At 43.2% G+C, this 25616-nt stretch overlaps 1 protein-coding gene across 1 annotated transcript in view; it reads left to right on the top strand.

Moving 5' to 3' along the window:
- The first annotated feature begins 3527 nt into the window (after positions 1-3527).
- sema3b (sema domain, immunoglobulin domain (Ig), short basic domain, secreted, (semaphorin) 3B) overlaps positions 3528-25616 on the top strand; it is a 60136-nt gene continuing 38047 nt past the window's right edge. The window contains exon 1 of the mRNA XM_084016076.1: positions 3528-4040. The gene's annotated coding sequence lies outside the window, so the exon portion shown is untranslated. The remainder of the gene's footprint in view (positions 4041-25616) is intronic.

Raw genomic sequence — 25616 nt, 5'->3', positions numbered from 1 at the left:
GGACAAGGATGTTGACGATGCTGCAGAACCCCAGATTGCATCTGTTGCCAATGTCTTTGTGTGCACTTCACCATGTTTAAGGGAAAGATCATCCATTTTTAGCAAGGCTGTAATCTTCCGCCATTGCAACATGCAAACCACGTGTGGTTAATGTTGCTCTCTCTTTCTCTCTCTCTCTCTCTCTCTCTCTCTCTCTCTCTCTTCATTACAATGTCCTGTCAATCTAAATACACGAATACAGGCCTGAATAGAGTTCAGTGATGGAGAGCGGGTGAACTTGGCCCTCCTCCTGCATGTATGTGTGTGTTGAAGGAGTGTTAAAGGCTAAACCCAGCGATTAGAGGACAGGACAAAGGACAGAAGAGGCTGAGGCCTTTATAGAGAGCCATGGGTATGTTTGTGGGTTTGTGTGTTCGTGCTCATGCATGAGTCTGAGTGTGTGTGTCTGTGTGTAGGTGTGTGTTTGAGGCCAGACGTCAGTATTGACAATAGCCTGTAGAGACATGGGAGGAGACTGGCTTCGTTAAAAGAGGCCTTGAACAAACAGAGAATAGAGACGGAAGGATAGAGGAAGGGAGGGAGGGAGATGGATGAGTTCAGGCGACGCTTGGTGGGGAGAAAGAGAAAGAGAGGGGGAACAAATGGAGGGGAAGCGAGGGAAAAGTGGATGTATGGATGCTGTGGAAGGAGAATAGAAAGACTGACATGGAGGGGTTGATGGGCGTAGAAATGGAGATAACATATAGGGACAGAAGGACTCTTGGAAGCATGGATGGGGAGAAAGAGGGATTAGGGAGGTGAATGATTAAAGATGGGGGGATCAACGGAGAAGAGAAGGAGGAAGGAGGAAGGAAGGGGACAAAAGAAGGGCGGGAGGAAACAGAGATGGAAAAGGGGAAACTGGGATGATGGACAGATTGAGTGATGGAAGGTTTTAAAGGGGAATTTTAGATACAGGTAGAAGGAATAGAAGGAAAAACCACAGGCTTCTCTGAGTAAAGGTTAACTGTGATGGAAGAAAGGCACCAGGGTCAAGTGTGTGTGTGTGTGTGTGTGTGTGTGTGTGTGTGAGAGAGAGAGAGAGGGAGAGAGGGAGAGAAACAAAAAGACAAGAGAATTTGCATGACTCCCTGTTTCTGTGTGAATGAAAAACGGAGGGAAAGGATGGTGTGTGTGTGTGTGTGTGTGTGTGTGTGTGTGTGTGTGTGTGTGTGTGCTGGGGTAGTAGGCGTAGCAAATCGATAGCTGATGAATAAATTATAAGCAACAAAATTTCAAAAGGCACTAGCAAAAGCAAATGATTCAAGTACTCACAAGCTACAAGAGGGGAATGATGGGCGGGTGGGCACTGCACAATGCATGTGTGTGTGTGTGTGTGTGTGTGTGTGTGTGTGTGCGTCTCTGTTGTTGCAATGGAAAAAATGTGCCGGATCAGTTGTGGTGGTGTTGATGTTGTCAGCACGGCGTGACATTTTTACGTGCTTGCGTCCGGTTTGAGAGTGTTTTAACAGGCTTATCAGCCTTTGTGTCTGGTGTCAGGTATCAGTTTATGTGAAGAAAAAAAAACACATAACTCATTCACACACATAAAGCAGTGCAATGCCTGAAAGAACATGGGCTTAAGAAAGAGAAGGACGGAAGTAAGAAAGGAAGGAACAAACAACAAAACCCACCAAGAGGATGGTAACCATGGTGGAGCAGGGCAGGACAGGTCCATTCAGGATGCTTCTTATAATATTTTACAACTGTTATAGGCTTGTTGTATACTTAACTACATAGTTCATTGTAAGAATGCATTATTTTTCTGTAATGGAACACAATTTGCTGTATCAGATAACCGCAATTTATTCGAGTTTAGAGAAAGAACACCATGTATAAGCAACGCATCAAAATGCTGTCGTTTCTTGACAAAAAGGATGATAAGGAGGGTCGGGAGAAAAACAGAGTTTAATTTATAGAAAACTGAATGTAGAAATGTACTGGAGTTTGATGTCACTGGATCATTAGTGCTTCAGTTCTTTCTTATTTGCTTGTTATGTCCATTTCACTCAGATTTCTTCTGTTTTATCACTGGTAACAAGGGGGACACAATCAGCTGCCGATCACCAGTTGTCTACACACACACACACACACACACACACACACACACACACACACACACACACACACACACACACACACACACACACACGCACACACACACACACACACACACGCACGCAATCCTTCTGTGTGTGTGTGTGTGATAATGAAAGCTGCTGACTGGCAGTTGTGATTGGCTACCTCTGCAGCCTCTAGAGATGGCCGTCTGAATGGTGCCACAGCTAGATGCCAGACAGCCGGCACACCGGGTGTGTGTGAATGTGTGTGTGTGTGTGTGTGTGTACCTGCATGACTGTGGATGTCCATGTGTGTGTGTTTATACCTGCATGACTATGGCTGTCCATCGCCAGTATTCACCTATTTTGCATGGATGAGCAAATTTCACTTCATGGTGTGAGCGCCAGTTTAAACTCATCAAGTGGAGACTTTCTGGAATAAGTCACAACAGAAGTTAAAGACACTTAAACCACAACCTCATCTTATCCAATCTCTTTTCATGGCATAAACCTTATTATTTTACCATCTCTCTCCCTGACTGCAGAAAGCAAAAAGCAGTATTGGACTTTAAAAAACCTTTTCACTGAGCGTTTTCCTGTGTTGCAGGTTGTTGCAGAGGTTTGCCATTTGTTAATAGACCACAGCTTCAGAAGTCGATAGAAGTACAAACAGCATGAAACAGACGATGTGGTGTTCATTTCTCATGTTGTTTAACAGCTGCTTTAAAAGCAAACTTGGAATTGGGAAACATTTATTGGAAGGAATGAACTGTATCATCCAACCCACCAAGGATTTCCCAGAAGGTGCAGGATTCAGCAAATTTTTTTTATGTTCAAAGCTAATTTATTTTCCTCTTCATCGAGGAAATAGAAATAGAAAAACCTCCACCAAAACCCTAATCTTTTTTGGTCGCATGTCAAGGTTGAGGGTTTGATGATTACAGTCTGAGCCTCAAACACAACCGATCCGTTTATATATTTTCCAACTGGTAACAGAATAGACGTTTCTGCGAAAACCTTCTGTTGAACACATGGATGAATAGACATTGTAAAGAACGTGTGAACTTTGTCAAGGAACTTCAAACTGAAATTAAAAACCAAAGCCTTAAGCGCACCCTTATCCCAGTCTCACCCTGATTGTTATCGTGACTAGATCCGCCCAACAATTGCTGAATCACTAAGAAACACACAACCACATGGACCCAAACAGCACTGAACCTGTGGCGATAAAGCATGTTGAATCATAATAGGAGGGAGAAGCACTGCGGCTGGGTTACACAGCCGAGGGAGTGACTTTACCTCTGGACTGTGGCAGAGGGAGTGGCGTTGGAAGAAAAGAGGAGGGTGTGAGCGTCTATGACAGAAGGAGCTTTGCCTTCACGCCTTGCCGAGCGGTGAGAGAGTATCCGTCGCAGAGAGGACAAGCCAAAAGAGAACAAGTAGAAAAAAGTTCAGCAAAAAAGGACTGAGGAGAGGGACAGAGGGAGGGGGAGAGAAAGAAGAGATAGAGAGAAAGAGTTGGCTGAAAGCAGCTTCTGTCTTACGTCCCCCCCCCCCCCCCGGCTGTCTTCCCCTCCTCTCTGCCCGGCCGGCGGCGAGGAGGAAAAAAAGAAAAGAAAAGGAGTGCAAAGAGAGAGAGATACAGGGAGGGAGCTGAACCACGCTCGCTCTTTAGCGCAGGACTCAGGAATTCCAGGACCTTTGGAGTTGTGCACACACGCACACGCACACACACACACACACACTGACACACACACACACACATGCTGCTCTTCTCGTGGTGACACAAATCTCAACAGGACAGAGAGGGAGTATAAGAAAAGAGAGAATTAGCCCTTTCCTGTGGACTATTTGACCATGATGGCACCTGCCAGGGAGGGAAGTGACTAGGAGGGGCTGAGGACTGAACCGGGACGCAGGCAGAGGGAGCTGCTGATGAAGGTGAGGTTTTTAAATCTTCCTGACAGTAGCTCCTGTATCGGTCTTTGTCTCTTCTGCCGGGATATATGTCCATATCAGTACAGATATTTATGAGAGGCTTTCATTTTAGGAGTAACTGATGTCGGTAGCAGTTTTGTGTGTTTGACTGAAGTGTGAATGGGAGAGTGAAAGGTCTAAGCTTTGTTCTGTTATATTTCTTTATTCAACTGTTCTTGCCAAAAATAAAAAGAGGTCACTTCAGTATTGTTTCAGTATTTCCATTATTTGTTTTATAGTTGGGAATACCCCTGGTTGCTGTTTGAGTTGGATGTTACTCAGCTCTGGATGTGAGTCAACTCTGCCGTATTTGATTATATACGTGCGTTGATCATTAGGGGGATTTCCCAATTTCATTAGTTTCTGGTAACATAATAACACGGCTGGACAGAGAGTCAGCCGAGCATGAATCACGAAAGGTGAAAATGTGAGAAGAGTTTGCATGACATGTGTGTGTTGGATGGGCTATTTCCTGTCCATTTCCACCACTGGATGTGGAGGATTTAGAGGGAATTAATATCACTTTTGCAGAGAATCTGTCTTTTTTTCAGTTGGCTCCAGTCACACTGAAGTTAAGTTTTCAGTTTGAAAATATTAAGGTCTGCTTATGTCTTATAGCTTTGAAATGTGAGTGATATTTTTTGCTTTTAAAAGCTTTTTTGGAAAGCTCAGAGGCACAATAAGGAATTATACTCATTTTCCAACAGACTATAAATCAGTGTTGAATAAAGAAACCAGTGGCCGTTTACCGAAGATTAGAAGTCTTTGGTCCGTTTTACACCTGCTGTTATTGTGTGCTTCATTCCTCCACTCCTTCCTACCCTCCGTCCTGCCACACTCTGCCACTTTTTGTTCCCTAATCTCATTTACTTCTGCCTTTTCTCCAGGTTTTAGGCTGAAATCCCACATCTAATGACAGAGGCTTATCCCATGCCACTCAGCCTTGCTCTCATCCTTTCTCCCACCCCTCTCTTTCCCCTTCTTCATCCTCCGTACGACAATCCATCTGCCTTTAATAACGCTTTAAATATCTGGTCTCTTTTATGCTATTTGTAGTATCAGCATCTTTTTTTAGCCATCACCAGCGTGGTTCGTGTGCGAGTGGGTGTGTACGTGTTTTGCACAGGTGTGCATTGTTGTCTGTCATCTCGCCCATTCAGTCTTGTTATCCCAAATCTCCCTCACCTCTCCACCCCGGACCCTCCTGAACCTGCACAGAAACCCTCCCATTACCATACCGTTGAACCACACATTAACCCCTTTGCCTTTGCAGGGGGGGCGTGCTCTGGGTACGTCGGATGGTCCAACAAGGTGTTTCATGATCATTATCTTGTGTTAACTGCAACGTGGTCATGCACAGAGATCTTTCATCTCGTTTGCTTGAATAGAAACAACCACATTGCAGTTATTTTAAGCATAAATGAGTGCATGTTCTTGAAAAGACTTTCATCTTTGCAGTTTTTACAGTTTGTTTACATACATACAGGAGCCCCTTTGAGACAGACGATTCCGCCGTAATGGCGGAAAGGCCGGAGCATTTAGATAGAACTTTGTTTGTCTGCATTTAGATAGAACCGCGGCGTGGCGAGACATCCTACAGCGCGGTTGTCGTCTCGTCTATGGACTCATCAGCCGTGTGACATGAGCGTCGGAAATCTGATTAGCTCGCTGCATCAACTACCAAAGGTGAACTTTTGCTCGTCTCGCATATTTACACGATTCTTCAAGTTGCTGTGCATCATAAACATGTTGATGCGTATAACGGCGGGCCTACGAGCAACTACCGCCGTTTTATCTTCTGCAGATCTATGCGTTGAGCTCGTTAAATCCGCCGGCGGCGTGTCGCCTTGGTAACGCGTCTTCACTACGTCATGCCTTTTCTGCCTCGGGCGCTCGGAGCGTTTAGACAGAACACCGTATCGACTCTGTGTCTCCCTCCGTTGCCGTCTCAGAACGTAATATTCTGTTACGCCTTTCCGTCTCCGCGAGCGTTTAGACTGACAACGGGGCGGAATAATGGCGGAATACTCCCGCAAGGAAAAGGCAGGCTAAAAGGGGCTAAAGTTGTTCAAAGACTTTAATGGTTCCAGAAAGTGCTAAGTCTGATCATGTCCTCAAGTGATGTTTCTTGAGTCAGCCTCCATTAAGACAACATGTTTGAAAATGACATGAAGATCTGTGTGTGGAGTTTGTGTGTTTACCAGACCGCTGTAGCTGTTCCTCATCTCTGCATGAGGCTAGCTCTTGATGCTACATTACTAGCATACCACATCTACGACCAAAAAAAAGAAGAACTTTCCGTGCGTCAGTCTAATGTTATTATAGTGCAATACTTTATCAGTGGAGTACTCCTTTTTTATGTTTATGACATTTTTTTATGGCTACTCTTGATGTAGGATAACAAAAAAGAAAACAAAACTGAGCTCACATCCAACAACATCTTTAAGAAGGGCTGGTCATAGAAGGAGCCACGTTAAACAAAGAAAGATCCTCATCTGTCAGAGCTGATTAAGATCCATGACGGATTGAACACATCGCAGTAGGTTTTGTAGTACTTGAATGACATTCCCCTGCCGTGTTTAGGCAACGACTTAACAGTTTAGCTCTAACAAATGATTGTAGATTGGTTGAAAATAAGTATGTTTGATGTAGTTGGTTAAGTTTAGGCCTAAAAAATACTCATGTTTAGCAAAAGATCTTGGTTTGGGTTAAAACAACTACTTAAGTATGGAAGTTATGTGACAAATAATCGTCATTGACGGCTGGTTCTTGGCGCACAGGACACAAACAGCTGTCTCCTGGGTGAAAGTCCTGTGTTTTATTGACCAACCCATCCCACGCCAACTTTATATTATGTTGCTTGTCCTGATATGACTAAATTAAAAGGGTTATATAAGAGTTAAAGTGATTATCTTGCAGATTTTACTCTTGCATTGTCTGTTCAGCCATGGTGGCATGGTGTCATGCTCATGACCCAGCTCTTCTTCTGTATTTCAAACATACTGCTGCCGATGCAAACCTAAAATACAATCACTTCCTATGTGTCGGAAGATATTTCCCCCAGGACAGACGGACAGAGAGTTTAGAACAGCATATAAAAAACTTTCACCACCTGGTCACAGGTTGTATTCGCTCCTCAAGTGTGTTTGGTCATTTGACATCAGAGAGCAGCAAAGTGGACATTTATTTAACCTAACAGCTCCTGTGGGTTCAAGGTGGGTCTGCTGATTGCCTGGTGATGAATTGACCACCGAGGTAACTTTACGGGTAAAGTGGCTATACACTGATCTGCTGCCACACCTTAAAACCCATTAACCCCCATCTCAACCCTTCCTCAGCAGAAAACTGCATTAACCTTCCTCTTAACCCTTTCAGTGGCCTGAAATATCCCCCAAGTCAGCAGAAAGTATTGGTACAAATGGTGAGATTTGAGAGAGTATGCCACCTAATATGTACATGCACATACTGTGTAGATCACAGGATAAATGTATTCTCTTGGATTGTCAGTGTTGGTCGATCGAGAGAGAGAGAGAGAGAGAGAGAGAGAGAGAGAGAGAGAGAGAGAGAGAGAGAGAGAGACTGGGCAGCGATCTCAGTCTTCCTTTGTTTGAAATATTTAATGAGTGTCTCTGCTCTCTTGAAATATTGACTTTTTCCCATATAGCCAAAGGGGACAGACTGTAGCGGAGGTTGTTCCCTCATTCAAATAAAAAGCAAAAGGCTGTTGACATCAAACTTTCAGCAGTTTCTTTTATTTATTTATTTATTGTTTTCTTTTTCAATTCTTTTGATGAAGAAATATACATGATACTTGCCCTTGATTTTGAAAGTTGCAGCTAATGAAGGGTATATTGTGGTGTGAGTGTGTGTGTGTGTGTGGGAAAGAGTTTGTGTGGAGTATATGAGACCATGTATCATGTCTCTGTCTCACTAAATGTGTGTATGAAGCTTTGGGTTTGTGTATATGATGTATCATTTCTGCTAAAAAGTAAAGTTTGCACATCAAGAGTACTGAGGGTAAGGGTCGTTGTGTTCTTTCATTTATAGAAAGTAAAGCAAACTAATTAAAAAGCAATAATAACACATATAAAACAATTAATAAATGGCTAAGCTACAATAAATAATGCAAATGGTATCTTTATTAATCGATGACCACTTTTTATGTCTTAAAGTAATGTAATGACAATAAATGTACACGATAACCCACGGACAAGAATGTCCACTATGCCGGAGTGCTAGGATACGGTGGGAGATAATAGCTCTCATGTTTTAAAGGTGTCATTTGATCTGTGGAGAAAAGCTGATCACATGGATGGGCAACAAAAGGGTTGAACCTGAGGTCAGTTTCTCTAATTCATCACTCTGTTCAAAAGGTATAAAGGATGTGAAAGACTCCAAAATAGATAAACGCGTGGAGAACACCTTAACTGATCAATCAACCGTTCAAGGTGAAGATGTCTAAAAGAGAAAGCATGGTAGTAGTACAGCTATAAATCATGGTGGCAGATTTGTTATAGAAGGAACAATGATGACCAAAAAACACAAACAGGAATCGTTTTCATTAAATGAGGCAACACAACTGAAACAAACTTTTAGTTAATAGACAATTAATGGACATACAGGAAGACTAGAGAATTGAAGAAAAAAGTTATATTATATTATTTAAAAAAAAAGACATGTTTGATCACATTTGATCAAATAAAAATGGGTAAGATGCCATGAGATTAAACATGGGGATGAGGTTCATTAGGATTAAGTATCAGCACAGATGTCGTAGATATGGAAGGTTAATGGTAACGTGGCTTCATGCCACCAGATAAAAGCAGACCGCTCAAACATGCTGATGGCCCAAAGTAAAGATCGGACTGATCCCAGTTCACTATCAGTGAGCTGTTCACGGTGAATGGAGGTTTTTCAGAGGTAGCTACAGATTATATTTAGCCGGAGTAACAAAGATCAACAAAACCTTTTGAATCTATTGTGAAAATGTCATTTGAACTGGCAGCTGTTAATGTAATGGAAGGAGGGGAAAGAGTAAAAACATGGTAGATGGGGCTTTTAGCAGACCACTCTCCCTGTTTGACTTGGACCTTGTTTTTATACCGACTGCCATCACCACATGGACTCCTCCACTCCAGAGATATATGATAGTATCCCATCACCCTAAACAGGCTTTTCATGTTACTGAATCTATTGTGGTTTATTTAATGCATTTTAAGCAGAAAAGAGTTATAAAGAAAAGCATGAATATGATCTAAAAAAGTTGTTTCTAACATGAACACGTGGTAAAATGTACAATTCTAAACAGAAGATAAATGTGGGCAAGATTGGTTGGAGATCCATTAATAAATTTAGTATTTCATTGAACCACATCCAGAAATGCAGAAACTGCAAGACTAAACCTCACCTAAAAACATATTAATAGTCCAAGTTAAAGATGTTGAACATCCATCATTGGCAGTTTTACTCAATAATATCTTATCAACATATAAAACCCACATCAGTCGCCACACCATCCAGTCTAGAAATATGATTGGTAAATACAACATGTGTTCTTGCACACAATGTGACTAAAATCTGCTCTTTGCTTTCCTTCTAGTATCAACACTCACACATGCACACTCCCTCCATGCCCCCATTTCCTCTTTCTTCCTCGAATGCTCGGCTCTGCCCGGTGCTGTTGCAGAACAACCTCTTCCTTTGCCAGACTGACCTGTAATTGCACTCTCAATTTGTGTAGACGTGTGCTTGTGTGTGAGTTTGGACCGCGGGGCGCTGTCCCGTCCTATTACCTTGAGCGGCCATGCAGTGTTGAAGGTGAGGTGGAATTAGGAGGCTTTCCTCGGGAAGATTGGGAAATAACGAGTTTCTCACCGTCCCCGTCGCACACGCATAAACATAAACACACGCACACACACACACCCTCATTGTAACACACACATAAGCACCCTTATAATTTAAGAAACTGTATCTGTCTCTCCACACACACACACACACACACACACACACACACACATACACACACACACACTGTGTCCCAGAGGAGTGCTTCGGGGGCTTATGCAGGGGATTTTGCTGTTCTGCAGTGTGCCTGTCAGATAAGGAAGGACACGCAGGCCTGCCTGGTGACACGCTACTGAGCGCGTGCAGTACAGCCTCCTCTCCTTCCTGTTTCCTCTTTAACCTGTCACTCAAGTCACCTGTCACCCTTTGCTGCCGCTGGTGACACACACACACAAGCACACGCACACACACACACACACACACACACACACACACACACACACACACACACACACACACACACATAAACATAAAGACATACAGTCATTCCTTTGTTCCTGTTGTCTCTTTATTACTCTCTTCTACCTGAACACCTTTTTATTTCCTTCACCTCGTCTCTCCGCCTTCCTTAATAACATCCAACTCTATATTTGCCATCCCATTCCTCACCTCCTCCCTCCCGTTCCTTCGTGTAGGCACCCCTCCTTTTCCTCCCTGTTTGCCCTCCCGTCCTCCTGATCTTCATCTCTTCTCACCACCTGTAATCCTGCTTACCGCTGTTCAGCAGCTGCTCAGGATCACAGAGTTAGAGAGAGAGAGAGAGACTCTAAATTATTTTCATTATTAAAAAACGTATTTTGCTGCCTTGTTTTGGGGGCTGAGGCTAGCATTGCCAGTAGTGATTTGTTACAGTAATGACTGATCTGGTCGATGAGCTGCGTGTTGAGAGGATGGCACTTTGCCAACGCTTCCAGCCTCATCCTCTCTCCATCCACGCTGTCCAAATCTGCACAGCTGCTGTCAGCTGCACCTGCAACAACAGCCCCTTCAGTCCATTGTTTTTCCTTTCCTGTATCTTCCAGTTAGTCCCTGTCTCTACCCCAGTTTTCATGTCCCACAATGATGGTAAATGTGAGAAAAAAACGTGACGTGAGAGGGGATTAAACAAATGTTAAATGCATCATCTTCAAATTGCTTGTTTTGTCCCAAAGTTCAGTGTACAATAGGTTAGTTTCTCTAGCGTTTTTTGACGTGTCAGGACGACGTGTCACTATACTCTCGTTACATGCTTGTCCTTTCAAAATAAACTGTCCTACCCGGACGTCAGGTTTGAAAAGAGTGTGGTTGATGTTAAAATGACTTACTGACGACTCATTTCACAAGCGAGTGACAAATGTGTGACTAATGTGTCTCATGTGACAAAATATGAGCTTTTACTTTTATCCTTTGATAGTTTGACAATGAAGACAGACCTGGTCCAAAATAGTGTCCAACCCTGAATTGACAAATTGTATTTAATTGTGTTCTATAACCTCCACATGCAGTATGAAGCGCATGTGGAAATGCTGTCCCTTCATCTTCTCTGCTATTATGTTCTACTGTATATAATATCTCGCACAACAACCAGGAACAAGCTGTCTTATATGAGCCAGTTTCCCTCCACATCAAGCCACCCTCCCATGAAAACCCTCTTGTCTACGCCCAAGGTCTCTCCTGTCTCAGCCAGTCACCCCCTCCACCCACCCACCCACCCTCTTTACTGACACCATCCCCCAGCCCCTAGCCTCTTGGCAGCTCTTCCAGGCAGGCTAATTGACTCGGTCCCTGGAGGGGGGGGATCATGCCACATTTCTAATTTGGCTTCCCCTCCTCCAGATAAAAGCTACATCCCTCCATCATTCAACCCCCCTCGCCTCAAAAATCTTAGTCTCTATTCAGTTTATCCCCTTTTTATTCATTTTTCTTTTTCCATTTTTCTTTTTTATATAGATCAGATCGAGCAACTTACGTTTTCGACTGTGTTAAAACACATGATTCTGTTTTAATGTGTCTATGTTTTTGAAACCCCGGAATGCAGACATAATAGACAACTGAATACATGAAAGGACCGATACACAGACACTCACAGAGCACAGCACCTTGCCTTGGCTCACCATGGGGTTCACCTTCAGAGAGCATCATCTCCACAAGCTGCACCTGGGGACTACGAGGGGCGTGGCTCAATGTGTGTGTGTGTGTGTGTGTGTGTCGGAGCCTCATCCCACTTACAAGCAGACAGACGAAGACGAACAAAGACATTTTGTTATTGATTCCATCACACTCCCGAATCAAAAAAGAAATAATCTAAAAAGTCCTCAACGTGCCCAGAATGGGAATTTGAGATTTTGCAGTTGTGTACCCTAAACAACACACAAAAATAAGAATTTTTTTTTACCTATAAAGTTGCCATTTATACTTTACATCTGTGCAGGTTGTGTGTGTGTGTCTGTACATGCATCACAAATCCAATGTGTATGATTTAAGGGGTTAGAGAGTGCGTTTTCAGACTGATGATCTCCCAACAAAGGAGAAGTGGAGAAAACCTCAAGAGCATTGACCCAAGGAGGAGTTTCATGATACAGGGGCTGGAATTAAACACACACACACCCACACACACACACACACAGTAACACAGTCAGGCCTCCTGGCAGATTCAGTGCATGAAGCATGTTTGGTATGTAGCAGTAGCTGTGGCCATTTGTAAAATGGTATTTTCAGATGGACAGATAAGGCAGTTTAGCTGGAGGCTCGGGGTCGTCTCGTCTTGTGGAAAAGCCATTTGACACGTGGAGAGCTGCTACCTACAGTGCAGCGTGTGGAAAGTTTGCAGGGTGGAAATCACATCCCCATTTTCAAATAGCAAGAGGGACCCGGTCGGACCTTTTTATGCAAAGTTTTTTTTCTTCCTACACTCAAGCAGATGTACAGGAGAGGAACATTTTTTGCATGAAATTTTTCACAGATGTACCACAACAGAAACGTAATGATCCCCAGATGCCTTTACCTTTTGATCTGCCATAATGGTACAAAGTAGTTTTTGGACGTTTAAAGAAAAAAAAAAAATCATACCAGTTCAGCTTGAAGTTTTTGAAGTCACCATCGGGTGCAGGGAAGTTTGCACTCGACCACTTCTGTAGGAAGCCAGGGTCGATTCCAGAAGCAGTCGTTTGAATGTAACGAATCGGTACGATTTGTGAGTGGGAAGCCAGTGAGGGATCACGTCTGTTTTAGCCAAACCACTTCCCCTGGTTGATACAAAAACAATTTCACGTCCCATCTGACATTAGAATTCCTTGTTATCGCCAAGGCAACTAAACTGCAATCTCAATTAAGTCTTGTTTAGATATAGTTTCTACTGGATTACGGACAAATATTGCACATGTTTGATGTTGTTTTAGGAGAGAAGTAGGGAGTCAACTTTGGCCATTCTGCAGTGACTCAGACCCAGATAAGTGATTTTTTAAAGAAAGATTAAGAAGTGGAACTTCTGAAAATCACACCATAATGAACTATACCTTTGAATTTATGTGGCTGATTACCATCTGAGACATTTGTCACAAGCCGATTCTCTCCCTCTCACACCTTATGTCGCTAGAAAAGCTGGAAATGCTGTTAAACAAACATGTTTTTATTGGCAGGAATGAAAAGTTACCATCCTGAAATATAGAGCTGACCATTGATGTGACCGCTGATTATGAGCTGGAGCTGGGAAGAGAATTGGCTGGTGTCTTATGTGTGGGTGAGGGGGCTTCAAAAAGCAAAGTCTTTCATGCTTCACACCCCATATGCTTATATACTGCTCACTGCATCCCTCATTAGCCATGGTTGTGTGTGTGTGTGTGTGTGTAGGTGTGTGTGTGTGTGTCCTTTGATGACCACCAAGAATGTGAATTCTCATGTTGATTAAAGAGGGAGAGTCTGTTCCTGCACACATATACATTTCATTGTGCACATATATGAATTTCATGCATTTTAATACTTGACATTGGTCAAAACATTTGAGTAATTACTTACTCATCTGAGACAAAAAAAGGAGGAAGAAAGAGGGAGAGAAATGAGGGGAACAACAATGGGTTAAAGTGAAACGGGCTGCAGCAGGTAGTTTCTATGAGGTGATGAAGATAGACAGGTCAGTGTAATTAGAGCGAGTGAGCTAAGGAAAGAGGGAGGCTAGGGTCACTTTACATGTTTGGATATTTTATTCTTCCCCTCTCTTTTACATCGTCTTACTTCTAAATTTCATTTTCAACTTTTTTTGTTGTCATAACGAATCATGAATGGAAATATACTTACATGAATAATGAGGTCAAATTTGCATTTGCACCTGTTGACCTGGTCAGAGGGTCAGTAGCTGATGAAGCAGTTTGTGGTCTTGGAATTGTCCTTTGAGCAAAGCACTGCAGAGAAAAAAAAAAAAAAATCTTCTCAAATTCTGAAACGGTTTTGTGTGCACGTATGGCTCCGTCTGTCTTTTGACAGTAATGGTGATAGATGAAAGGCGGAGACATAATGAGTGACCAGCATTCGGCGGGGAGTTTAGTCTGTGTGCTGGAAATGTAAGTGGAGAGAAAAAGAGCAGGCTGTGACATGGTGAACAACAGTTATTTTCACCTAAATACCTGGACACACCTTCTCTCAACACAGAAAAACCATGTATAGACATACGTATACCTGGCTGTGCTTCTACTTTCATTATACCACGGTCTGGGTGAACACTTGATTCTGAATAGCTGCAGGGTTTCCATTCGTTGCTGATAAAGGACGCCAAGTAGTTCCGCTGAAACAAATCAAAAATTAGTAACAGGGCAACAGGGACACTGTGGAAGTCTACGCATACAATTAATGCATATTGCAATGCGTTAACAAGCTAAGATTTAAGTAGAACAGTGAGTGACTGCAACATTTAGTTCCCATGCTCATCGTCTGAACACCATAGGATGGCGACTGTAAAACACAAGCTGCAGGAAGCCACTCTGAATTTACTTGATATTTGTAATTCAACCTGCTACATCAAGCTTCATCTTGACAATGATTGGGGGACAAGGATATGGCTGGATGTGATGAGTCTTGTTGTGAAACATGACAAAGTATATTTTCTGTTTTCCAACTCTGCCCAATGTGATTGACTTTGAATCTTGTTAGCATAACCGTAGCCAAGTGGTTCCAGATATATATCTCCCGTTGTCAAGTCATATCCAAGGTCTGTCCTATTTAGTGGAGTAGTGAACAACATTTCCATTGCACATGAACGTTATAGGATTATAATGATTGTTCCAGGAATAAGCAAACCCTCAGGTTTTACCAGGGAAATTGAGTCATGGCTTAGGAAAAACTTAAGATGTTGGTTGCAAACCACATTAAATTATAAATGAATGATCATAATTTGATTTAAAGTGACCATGGTCGAAGTGGGATAATGCCCTTTGAGGTGTATTTAATGAAAATGAATGGACGAGAGGGAGGCCAGAACTGATAATGTCAATGGACACTTCATCAAGCCCTTAATTAAACATAAACTCTATTAACTGCATCCACGAGTGTAAGTGTAAAACTTAAATATGGTAACAAATAACAGCTAAAACTGCTTCTTCATCAGTGAGATAATAATTGGATCATGATATTGTTGTGGCTAAAATGCCACAACTGCTTTGCTAAGGTGTCAGTGTTGACATTAGCCTTATAATGCTTCCTGTGTATGTATAGCAGACATTTTATTAACATTAATTGGCTTAACAGTACAAGCCCTCAACCCGTACCCTAAACTTCTCACCCGTAAAATCGAATCATATTTGATTTTAGGTGAGTTCCTTCAGTTCCTTGAGACGGATTAACACTTTTAACACGCACACACACACACACACACGTTATCAGTCCTTCAGTCCTGCAGTTTTAACAGCAAGGTAGAGCTGCACACTGACATGCCAACGCTCGCTTCCTGAGAGCAGAGGAAAAACACACGTCAAGCACAATTATGAGCCAAGTAAGCAAAACCCATGTGAAAGCCAATGAACCATAGGGTGTAAGAGTGAAACCACTTCCATCCCATGCTGTGTGTTATGATCTCTCTGTGTGCTTTATGTGAGGTCCTGTCATCCGTCCTCCATATGAACTCCGAGTAAAGACTCAGTTGTCAGTTTCTCTCTGCAACACTGTCCCCAAGATACACTGGGCTTGAACTTTCACAGCAGTGCTTTAAAATATATATTTTATGGAGAGCTCTTGGATACAAAACTTTTTTTTGATGACTGAGCACTTTAACTTCTACTGACCGACAATCAGAGAAATTCTGTCTGTGATGTTTTTTTTTTACTTTTTTGTTATTAAAATTAATTAATTAAACATTAAAGGAACATTTCAGCAAAATGGACCACCACACCCAGGCTGGAGATCGACCAGACTCTTCCATCTTGTCTCCTCTGCCCACAATATTGCCTCGGATGAAGCAGAGGATTTTTCCTCTATAAGGTTCCCAAAAGCAGACTCTCTCGTGGTGCCAGATACTCCACCTCCCGGGACTCCTGCTGATGTTCCTCCTGCCATCACCGACTTTAAGGGCGGTTTCATAATCAGTCAGATTGAAACATCTGAGCAGCCGGCACCTGCCCAGGAGGCAGACTCTGCTACATCTCCACCTCTTCCCGTGACACTCCCTGCTGAACCCCCTTTCATAATGTCAGTCCTGAACGGTGAGGATTTGAGCAAGGGAGCTCAGCAGAGAACCAGACTCTGCTGTGTTAGATGGCAAAATAAAAAGATAGTAGTCAGTAGAGTACGCGCTTGCAAAGTTGACCAAGTGTTAAAATGTAAAACTGGAAAAAGGTGACAGAAAACAAATATGTTATTGTACGGAAACAAGTAGCAAGTATCCAGGTGGGCAGGGATGTGTAAACAGATCAAACTGAATCCTAACAGAAGCTTGATTTGATCCTTGTTAGCTTGTATCAAATTTGGCAAAATCAAACACCGGCAACAGCATTGAGCCTGTCTGTCCAAAATGGATCTCCATTCATAGCCTGTGAGATCTTAATGAAGAGGAAGAAAAGTTGGACGATAAGGAGAGGAAGTAGGGAGAGTTGAACCTGTTTGGTTTCTGGCCTCTCGTCCTCCTCTTTGCTCTTCCTCTCATGCCGACATGAAATAGTCATTAGGTGTAGTGGTAATTCAGCCCAGCCGTCCTTCCACATTAGCTAATGTGCATCAGAAATGTCAGCGGCGTGTTCACGGCGTGTTCACGTATACGCTATCTGGTCTGCGTGCGTCAGCATTCGGTCAGGACGACCACTTTGGGCCGCGACGAGCGCTGCTACGTCAGACGGATTCGCATGACAAGGTTTCCTGTTCTACGGTCGACAGGTGCTAAATAATAAAAGCACAGAGAACAAGTAGGAGGAGAGGTAGGCGGAAGTACACGAGGAAGAGACGAGGAGAGGCAAGAATAGAAGAAAAAGAGGGGCAGAGGAGGAGAAAAAGGTGGGAAACAAGAAAAGAATGATGAAGAGGAAAAAGGCAGTTTTGTTCGACTCTGAACATCCAACATTTAGGTTGTATCTCCTCCACTCATGAAAACATCTTGGTCCCATTTACCCCTTTGAAACACGAACTCCTGCAACGAAGCCAGAGAGAAAGAGAATGGCAGACAGACACAAAGGAGAGAGAGACATCACAAGGTGACATCTGATGTCAGGTTTCTGTGACTGTCGCCTCTCTGTCTGCGCTGTGTGTGTGTGTGTGTGTGTGTGTGTGTGTGTGTGTGTGTGTGTGTGTGTGTCCTGGAACAGCCACTTTTAAAGTAGGACTTACAGGTTGGTTTCCCCCAATTTCATTTTAAACATTTACATTCAAACTGTAAAAGAAAATGCTCAGCATTAAACTGAAAGTATAACGATAGTGTGTCAACAGCATGTGTCAGCTATCTGCCTGTGTTGCGGTTCATTGATTCACCCAGATCTGAGACAGCTGTACTCTGTGGTCCCCTCAGTAACTCTATACACACACACACACACACACACACACACACACACACACACACACACACACACACACACACACACACACACGCACACACACACACACACGGACACACACACACACACACACACACGGACACACACACTTGGAGGCACACACCTGGGCACATTGGATCCTACCCCAAGGGCAGCTTTGAGTAGGACAGCTGTTAGAAGAGGAGGCCAAGATAACCTACAGGAAGTGCTAAACGTTGCTATCGCAGCGCTAGCATGCGACGGCCAATCAGAGCCCCTTATTGGACAACCTTTGAGATATTATCATTAAAATAAGAAAAACCAATAAAACTTCTGAAAGTGCACTTCACACTTCACATTTGTGCCACTGGGTCAGATTTTGAGAGAGAAATCTGCTATACTGATTTACGGCACAATAATATTTTACTGCTCACCACTAAAACCACTTAAATGTACCCTGTGGAGCTTTTGGCCACTTTGGGGCTCGGTGGAGGAATGTTTGATGAGAGGGTCTCTGTTTTCTTTGTATCTTTCTGCTCATGCACTCACATGCATGTGCATGTGGCTGACATGATTCACATTCCCCTACGTGAGCGGAGATGCCTACCACGGATCGGCAGTTGGTGGCGTTGACACGGCAAAAAAGCATAGCCGACGAAAAGGCGAGAAGTAAGGCCAAATGAGAAGAGGCAAAGAGAAAAAAATGGTCCTGCAAACGTTGTGTAAAGAAGGAAAAACTTTGTGTTCACCGACAGTTTCTTTCGACTTCAATACGCATCAAATGAGGACAGAGTAGTGGTAAGCCACATGCAAAATACACAAAATAGACACATGCTGCCATCTTTCCTGTGCCTTTTGATGACCTTGCTCTGTTGGGACGGTTAAGTAAATCAGTTGGACAAGACTTGGACGTGGACGCGGAAAAATATTTCATGGAGTCATTTTGGTGGAGAATTGAGAGTTCAGGTTGGCCAGGAGAAGCAGCGGGAGATGGAGTCTTATGGAGGTTGGCAATGGAGCAGAATGAATGGTATGTATCTACAGTGTGTGTGTGTGCGTGTGTGTGTGTGTGTGTGTGAGGGAGAGAGATAGAGAGAGAGAGAGAGAGAGAGAGAGAGAGAGTATGCTGAGCATCGAGGCGGAGTTTGGACGCAGATGTTGTTCTTGTCCCCCCCCTCCTCTCTCTCTCTCTCTCCCCCCTCTCTTTCCCCCTCTCTTTCCCTCTCTTTCTCTCTCTCACTCTCTCTCTCTCTCTCTCTCTCTCTCTCTCTCTCTCTCTCTCTCTCTCTCTCTCTCTCTCTCTCTCTCTCTCAGTGGTTCCCCCGTTCACTTGTTCACACATTCACACTCTCCCCTAATTTTGGCCAATTAAAGCTTCACTCTCTCTCTCTTTAGCATGTTTTAGTCTCTAGTTCTCTATGAGAGAGAGAGAGAGAGAGAGAGAGAGAGAGAGAGTAGATGTGACACCAAGTATCCTCTAATCTGCTCCTGTATGTGTGTGTGTGTGTGTGTGTGTGTGTGTGTGTGTGTGTGTGTGTGTGTGTGTGTGTGTGTCCTCTCACTATGACAGTGCCACACACAGTGAAGCTTATAACCTTCTTGCTGCTTACCTCTTTTGGTGTGTCTTGCATTCTCAAGTGACTGATTGTGTGTGTGTGTGTGTGTGTGTGTGTGTGTGTGTGTGTGTGTGTGTGTGTGTGTGTGTGTGAGAGAGAGAACTTGCAGGGGTTTTCATATCCCTTCACAGTAACTGACTAAAGTGACTTTATCATTTAAGTACACGCTCCTCTACATTCCCAAACGGCTGCATTGCAACATTCACTATTCCATCTTTGATGCTTGAGGCTTCCATGTTTTTTTGTCTAATTCACAAAAATTCCTGCGTTAAATCGCTCTTGGCTGCAACTTCTTGTCTCACTACAAGACTTAGGCGTGTTGACACTTATGGAAATGAATTCGGCTTGAGGATAAGGGGATTTGTTACCAATCCCATCTGTCATCTTCCTAAGTGGCCTCAAATCCCGGTTTGCTGTTGGATTATTTGCCTGTTCCTCTGAGAGGATGATGATCTGCAGTGGGGCTGAAGCTGTTTACAGGTTTCACCTCACATCTGGCTCCGCAGCCAAAAGGGAATTGTTTGGAGGAATAGACAGATTTTTTTTTGTATGTGTGCAACCATAAACACCAACCAATGTGTCCGTTTATGCGCAGGCTTTGCATTTGAATTCATTTTCGTGATAGAGATGTGAAGCAGCATGGAGTGGAAATATCTGGAGAAGGGGGGTGTGGTCAGTGCCGAAGGGCTCACACACATTTCACACTGCCCTTCTCCATTGTTGACCTTTAGTTTGCCTACAAAGGCCTTGCTTCATTGTTCGCATTCCACACGGGGACCAAAAGGGACAGTTGGGCCACGTTCGGCTCTAGCTGTCCCACTTGGGTTCTGAGGAATCTCGATGACGCTTACAGGAAAGGAACAAATGGAATCAACACAGAAGTTTGCTGTCTTTGTGAGGCTTTGCTGGCTGTAAAGAACAAGGGCTGCTTCTCTCACCGTTTTACCCATCACTCTCTCTCTGCCATGATGGAGACACATATTGGTCTTTCCTTTGCCGACAGACATAGGTGTATAATTCCTAATCGTTTCCCACCAGTAAATCAGGCACAGTGAGAGTGAACTGGCAGGCTGAGGTGGTTAATTGGCTAATTATCTATGGAGCACTAATTAAAGAGCCAATTAGCATAGGACATACGCATTTGACATGGCCCATTAGTGGCAGTGTTCGGGCTGAACTCGTTAAGTATGAACTCATTAAGTGTGTTAATTAATTAGGCAGGCTGAATGGAGCACCACTCCCACATGCTCTGTCAGATTATCTGCCTGAGAATCCCAAACTGAAGCCTCTGTGTTCTTGTATTTCTAAATATAACGTGCCAAATTTAGGGTTAAGGTTTGTGCACACAAGTGCATTATACAGGGTGATACTATAAAATATGGTTTTCTTTGTGCAGAGAGCGTGTTAAGTAATGCTAGAAGAACTGAGCACAAAGCGACATTTCATGGGATCTCCGTCTTCTGTAATCTGAGCTGACGGAAAATTTATATTCAGTAAAATAAACATGTTTTTATTGCGGTTTTATCATCACCAGACAGACAGAAAGTCTTTTTGTGAAGGAGACCATACCCCATACATACTCTTATCTGTGTGTGTGTGTGTGTGTGTGTGTGTGTGTTTTGTTAGTTCATTAGTTTTAAAATGAGGTGGAGCAGTTCAGCATACGGTCCTGTTGGGGTTTCTTCTGTGGGTGTTTAGGATACATACTCCACTGTAAGAAACAAAAGAGACCGGAACGTAACAGTGGTCCGATTTAAGGCACACATGCATGAGAAATAATATCTTTTTATCTGCGCTCAGTGTGTTTTTCAGTACTGTCCCACCATGACGAACCACCAGAGAGAGCACAATACTCACATTATGTCAACTTTCATAGTGTGAGAATGTGTGAGAATTTCACTCTCCAGTAAAGACAATAAACCGAGTCCCACAGGTGAAACATTAGACTGGATCATATCACTTGTTATAGCGTTTATACGTGAACATAAGAAGGAATTCACGCAGGCATTCACAACATACAGTAAAATGTCACAGATCGTTACTGTATCTTATGTAACTATAGAACGCTCCAACTGGGACTTTGGCAGCAGGATGGCAGAGGAGAAAGAAGTGTCGTCAGGAGGGAAGTTAAGGCAGAAAATAAATGGTTTATGAGCGACCGGGACTCTGGGTCCCGTCGCTTACTTCTCTTTCTTCACGTCTCCAGGTTATATTTTCCTCTTCTCTCCGTCTCATCCATGTCTTCGTGGTCTCCCCTGTCTGTCCACAGTGCTCAACTTGTTTGACTAATTCATTAACTGTGTCTGGCTCACACCTACGAAACAGGCATGAGTAATCAAATTCCAGAGAAAAGCAACGATCAGGAAGCATTTATAGAATGCAGTGGCTTTCAACTGAGAGAAGTGTCGCAATCTTTGTACGTGATGTACGCAAGAAGTGAGAGGGCAGCATGTCGCTGTGATGAGCTTTTATACCTGGAGACACAATCAGGCTCAGGTGTGGCTCATCAGCTGCTCGTTCGAGATGAGTCAGGCCTGCACAGAATCGATCGTCGGCGATCGACGCACAATGCATGGTTAGTTTTATGTCCGACTTGATCCCGACTTGCACACGTGGGCAACGATAATCTCACAAGATCAAGCAGCCGCGTTTTTTACATTTACATTTACATTTACATTTAGGTCATTTAGCAGACGCTTTTGTCCAAAGCGACTTACAATAAGTACATTTGTCAAAAGAAGGAAACAAAGAAACCACGACGTATCATTGCCGATGCAGTAAGAGCTAAAAATAGAAAAAGTGTTAGGTCCTCATCTGAGTAAAGTAGTACTTCAAGAGTAACAGTGCTACGATCCGAGTTTTTTTTTTTTTTTTTTTTTTTTTTTTTTGCGGGGGGGGGGGGGGAGCGGGGGTGTCGAGGGAGGGTGTTAGTGGGTCATGCTATGTAGAGTCGAGGTGAAGTCTGAACAGGTGAGTCTTGAGCCTTTTTCGGAAGATGGCAAATGACTCTGCTGTCCTGACATTGGTCGGGAGTTTGTTCCACCACTGAGGCGCCAGAACAGAGAAGAGTCTGGACTTTGCTGAGCGACATTTGTTTGATTTCAGCGATGGTGGTACCAGCCGGCCAGCTGAAGTAGAGGAGCGGAGTGCTCGCTTCGGGGCATGAGATTTGACCAGTGTTTGAAGGTAGACAGGTGCCGTTCCATTGATGGCCCTCAAGGCCAGTGTCATCGTCTTGAATTGGATGCGTGCTGCAACAGGGAGCCAGTGGAGGTCACGGAGGAGGGGGGTCACGTGGGAGAATTTGGGTAGATTGAAGATAAGGCGTGCTGCAGCGTTCTGGATTTTTAGAGCCAGGCACTGCAGTTGCTCTCAACCGACTGCAAGCCCCGGGGCATGATGGGAAACACCTGACTCTCGCCTCATCTATGAGCCGATTGGCTCTTAGTTTTAACAACAAAAAGCACGTTTAGTAGAAATTTCCTGTGTTAGTCTAATATTTAATGCTAGATTGGGCTGTTAGTCTCATGTTGTGCAGTAAAAGTTCAGTCTGTCTCATATATCTCATGTGGTTGATAATATTAATAATAATCATAATAACGACAATAAAAGAGGTTATTTATATAGACCTTATCAAAACGAGCAATAACCCTACAATGTGTTTTAAGAGGCAGACAAAAAAACCCAGATACACAAAAAATAGAAGTATAAAATAATGCCAATAAATATTAGTAATATTTATTGGCATTATTCTATACTGATTTCCACAGAAAAAAAAGAAATATATGTATAATTTCAACCCTTATCTAGACCGTTACTGGGCTATACCAAAGGGAAAGGTGAATAGATCTATATAAATTGATAACTGTAAATCTCAGTTTTTGTATAATGTGTGTGAGTGTGTCTGGGATAACTCATCCAGGTCAGTCAATAAGAGATAGAGAAACGCTCTTGTTTCCTCGCTGCCCTGCATATCCAACTATTCAGATTCATTTTAGCCTTCATATTAAAAGAGCAGCTCAGTGTTTCAGACTCCATATGACTTATTGTCTTAATATGATCAGACTTGTGGCCTTTAAAGCACATTGCAAAAGTAAAAGAGTAAAAAACAAACAGTGAAGAGGTCACAAATTCAGAGGCATGATTGTGCTGAATAACTGCGAGATCTTTCCGTCTCGTGTTGATTTAGCAGACAGATCTTTGTTGCAGGTGCGCTGTGTTTATCCGGCTTCAGACAGAGTGCAGATACTACCGGCCTAGAGCAGATCTTATGGCGTCTGATGTTTTTCCCATCTGAGGGATCGACTGGATGTTGCTGGCAGGAAGCTGCAGTCGGGGAAATCCGTAGCAATGAGAAAGAACAAAAATAATTGACCGCAAAGGGCACCGGCTGACTTCACAGTTAGTTTAATTCAGTATTATTTTATTATCCGTTTTAGTGGGAGAGTAATGGAAAAGAGCAGATAAAAAGGTCACGAAGAATGGAAAGTTGATGAGAAGAGGGGAATTATGGAGGTCCTCCAGGTGAAGAGGAAAACGAGAGGAAGGAAAAACTGAGAAAAGACGTGGAGGAAAGGAATGAGGTGATTCGTGAAGAAGAGGTGACGAGGGAAGATGACGAGGATGTCTAATAGGAAAACAGCAGAGAGGAGCACGAAGAAGAAGGGAGGCAATCCCTTTCAGAGCCTCCACATGGCATCATGCGCATGTGGTTGCAGGCCGCTGCCAAACTGTGTGTGTGTGTGTGTGTGTGTGTGTGTGTGTGTGTGTGTGGCTTCCCTGACCAGTGTACAACTTATTACCGACTTTGCTCTCTCATTCTTTCCTCTAACCAGGGCTCGGTGATGTCCTAACCACATATATACACATTTGAAAGGCACCACCTATTTTACGATCCTCCCTCAAACACACTGCAAGAGAAGTGGATTGCTGCTCCTCCAACCGACATATCATCCAGTCCACTGTGGTTCTAACATGCGTCTGTCTCTCATTAGGAATCAACCCATCGTGTGATGTTCTTGCTACAGATACACTGCAGAGATAAAAGGAGCAACGGGGGGAAAGCATTCACATGCTAACATACTTTTTCACAGTTTATGGGCTACTCTGCCAGCCAAACCACTTGTTTCTGCTGGCGTACCAAATGTAAACCCTTATGCATCTGTAAAAGTGGAAATTAAGATTAAAATCACTTAACAACCAGATGACAGAAGAGAAAAGAAAAGGCCTGAGTAAGCAAGCATGTAGCGCTGCTTCGTTACATGACATGTTAGGAGGAACATCCACTGCATGTTGGGTCGTTATTTGTGGATTTAAAATTCACAGTTTTTCTTTCGAGCGCTCTGGCCAACTTTTGGTAAACCGCAGGCAATGTTCTTTCGATACCCTAATACTCTCTTAGTCCAGCCCATGCTAAGGTTATATGAGGTTACAACACACACACACACACACACACACACACACACACGCACAGTATGCACACACTCCACTGGTCACTGGGAATGTGATAATAAGGGCTGCACACACATATTTAATGGTAATAATATTTACCATAATATCATCCAGATGCCTGAATGGAAACTTTTAAACCTCCAGTCTTCCGCCAATTATTTATCAAGTGAAAAAGCAAGAAATTGGAAATTGAAAAATCTTCTAGTGCATCAAATTTACCTGTCTGTGGGTTTACCCACGCGGGATGATGTCCCACCACAAATTCATCCAAATCTTTGCAGAAATTCAGCACAACGGATTGAGGTTTTGGTCGGAGTACAGAGAGGATAAATAAAGAAAAATAGAATGTGAAGAGGTAAACAATCATGAGAAGAAACAATATGTAAATGTGGCATCAAAGTGATTTAAATATGATCAATGACAAAAGCACAGATGCCAAAAGGCAAAGTGAGGATAAAGAGTGCTGAAGCAAACAGCGAGCAGCGAGACTGAAAGCAGGTCAGAGAGAGAAAGTTTCAAAAGGAGAATCCCACTAATGATCAACAGATGTACGAGACATCACACGGTCTAGTTTTATACTGAAGTCACACAGACACACGACTTATTTAACAAGGATTATTTCCCTTCGCTACCGACTCGCCCGAATGCAAATGTTCGCATTGCAGCTT

The sequence above is a fragment of the Eutrigla gurnardus genome (assembly GCF_963514095.1).
Source record: "Eutrigla gurnardus genome assembly, chromosome: 8".
In the NCBI taxonomy this organism is placed as follows: Eukaryota; Metazoa; Chordata; class Actinopteri; order Perciformes; family Triglidae; genus Eutrigla; species Eutrigla gurnardus.
This window is presented reverse-complemented; position numbering and strand designations above follow the sequence as displayed.